This window comes from Hyaena hyaena, unplaced genomic scaffold (genome assembly GCF_003009895.1).
Source record: "Hyaena hyaena isolate Hyena2069 unplaced genomic scaffold, ASM300989v1 scaffold_145, whole genome shotgun sequence".
Lineage (NCBI taxonomy): Eukaryota > Metazoa > Chordata > Mammalia > Carnivora > Hyaenidae > Hyaena > Hyaena hyaena.
This window is the reverse complement of record NW_024080777.1, coordinates 1488929-1490789: the sequence shown is the minus strand read 5'-3', so window position 1 is coordinate 1490789 and position 1861 is coordinate 1488929. Positions and strand designations below refer to the sequence as shown.

The window sequence follows — 1861 nt, the reverse complement described above, 5'->3', positions numbered from 1 at the left end:
AACAAGCAATTTAAGAATTTTCACCAATTTTTGAATAGGTCAAAAGATCTTTTTATTTATTTATTTTTCATTTTTATTCTTCTTGGTTGAGTACAGTATGCTTTATCGATGTATGAGACAAAGCAGGGCTCCAGAAGCACCTCCACCCCCACTTCTGCAAGGGGTCTGGTATGGAGACCTTGTAGAGATCATGAGACTTTCATGTATTGGAGGATGAGTTGGGGAAAGACACCTCAAAGCTAAGGGCCTCTCTTTTCCTCTTGCTCTCGTAGTGGTCCAGGGGGCTTTTACTCCTTGAAAGTCATGTTTGCCATATGGTCTACCACCTGGCTGCTGTAGCCAAATTTATTGTCATACCAAGAAATGAGTCTGACACAATGGTCACTGAGAGCAATCCCAGCCCTGGGATCAAAAGTGGAAGAGATGGTATTGCTGTTAAAGTTGCAAGACACAACCTGGTTCTCAGTGGAGCCCAGCATGCCCTTGAGGGGGCCTTCTGATACCTGCTTCACCACCTTCTTGATGTCATAGTATTTGTAAGCTTTTCCAGGTGGAAGGTCAGATCCACAACTGATATGGTGGGGTTGGGGATATGGAAAGCCTTGAGCTTCCCATTCAGGAAGATCATCAGGGATGACCTTGCCTATAGGCCTGAAAGCACCAGTAGAAGCTGGGATAATGTTCTGGGCAGCCCTTCAGCCATCAATCCATATCTTCTTAGAGGGACCATCTGAGGGTCTTCTGGGTGACAGTGGTGGCATGTACTGTGGTTATGAGTCACTCTACCATGCCAAAATTGTCATGGATGACCTTAGCCAGAGCAACCAAGCAGTTGGTGGTGCAGGAGGCATTACTTACCATTCTTAAATGTATTGTCATCCTTCTCATGGTTCACACCCATCACAAACATGGGGGCATCAGGAGAAGGGAAATAGATGATGACCCTCTGGGCCCCACCCTTGAAATGAGCCCCATATTTCTCCATGGGGTGAAGGCCCCCGTGTACTCCACAGGATACTCAGTCCCAGCATCACCCCATCTGACGGTGGTGGGTTGTCCCTCCTGGCAGACAAAGATGGGCTCCATTGATGACAGATTTCCTATTTTCAGCTATGACTGCCTTTGAATTTGCTGTGGGTGGAATAATACTGGAACCCATATACCATGTAGGTAAGGTCAATGAAGAGGTCATTGATAATGACAATATTCACTTTGCTAGAGTTAAAAGCAGCCCTGGTGACTAGGAACTCAATATGGCCAAATCCATTTACTCCATCCTTCACTATTGTGTCTCAAGCACACCGCTGGCACTGCACCAAAAAATGCAGCCGTCCGTCCAACTAGGAACAGTAGAGAGCCAAAAGATCATTCTAAATAGCCCTTCAGGGCTCCTGGGTGGCTTAGTCATTATCTGACTGACTTTGGCTCAGGTCATGATCTTACAGTTTGTGAGTTTGAGTCTCACATTGAGTGAGCATGAGCCCCCACTTTGGCTAAAAACATGAGCCTGGGATGAACCCCGCTTCTCTCTCTCTCTCCTTTTCTCTCTCCCCTCACTCACATGCACCCTCTCTCTCTCTCTCAGAGAAAACATAGCTCTTCAAATGCAAGCCTCTAGTGTGCCGGATAGCACTCTTTTTATTTAACTAAAAAAATTATGAGTCTCTTTAAAATTATAGTCTCAATTACTTGCTTCAGAATTATCTCCCTATTTATTGTCCAGACTTTCCTCTGCAATTATTTGCCAAATTTTCCTGCATTGTACTTCTTACTGAAATAGCATAGGCATATTGAGGTTAACAAAGATTTTGTTTCTGTGTATATTCACCTTGGACTAGAAAGATAGTTTTTCTGGGTATGC

At 44.6% G+C, this 1861-nt stretch overlaps 1 pseudogene; it reads right to left on the bottom strand.

The window, feature by feature from the left end:
* Nucleotides 1–287: 287 nt before the first annotated feature.
* On the bottom strand, nt 288–1086 carry LOC120236118 (annotated as a pseudogene).
* Between the last annotated feature and the right edge of the window lie 775 nt (nt 1087–1861).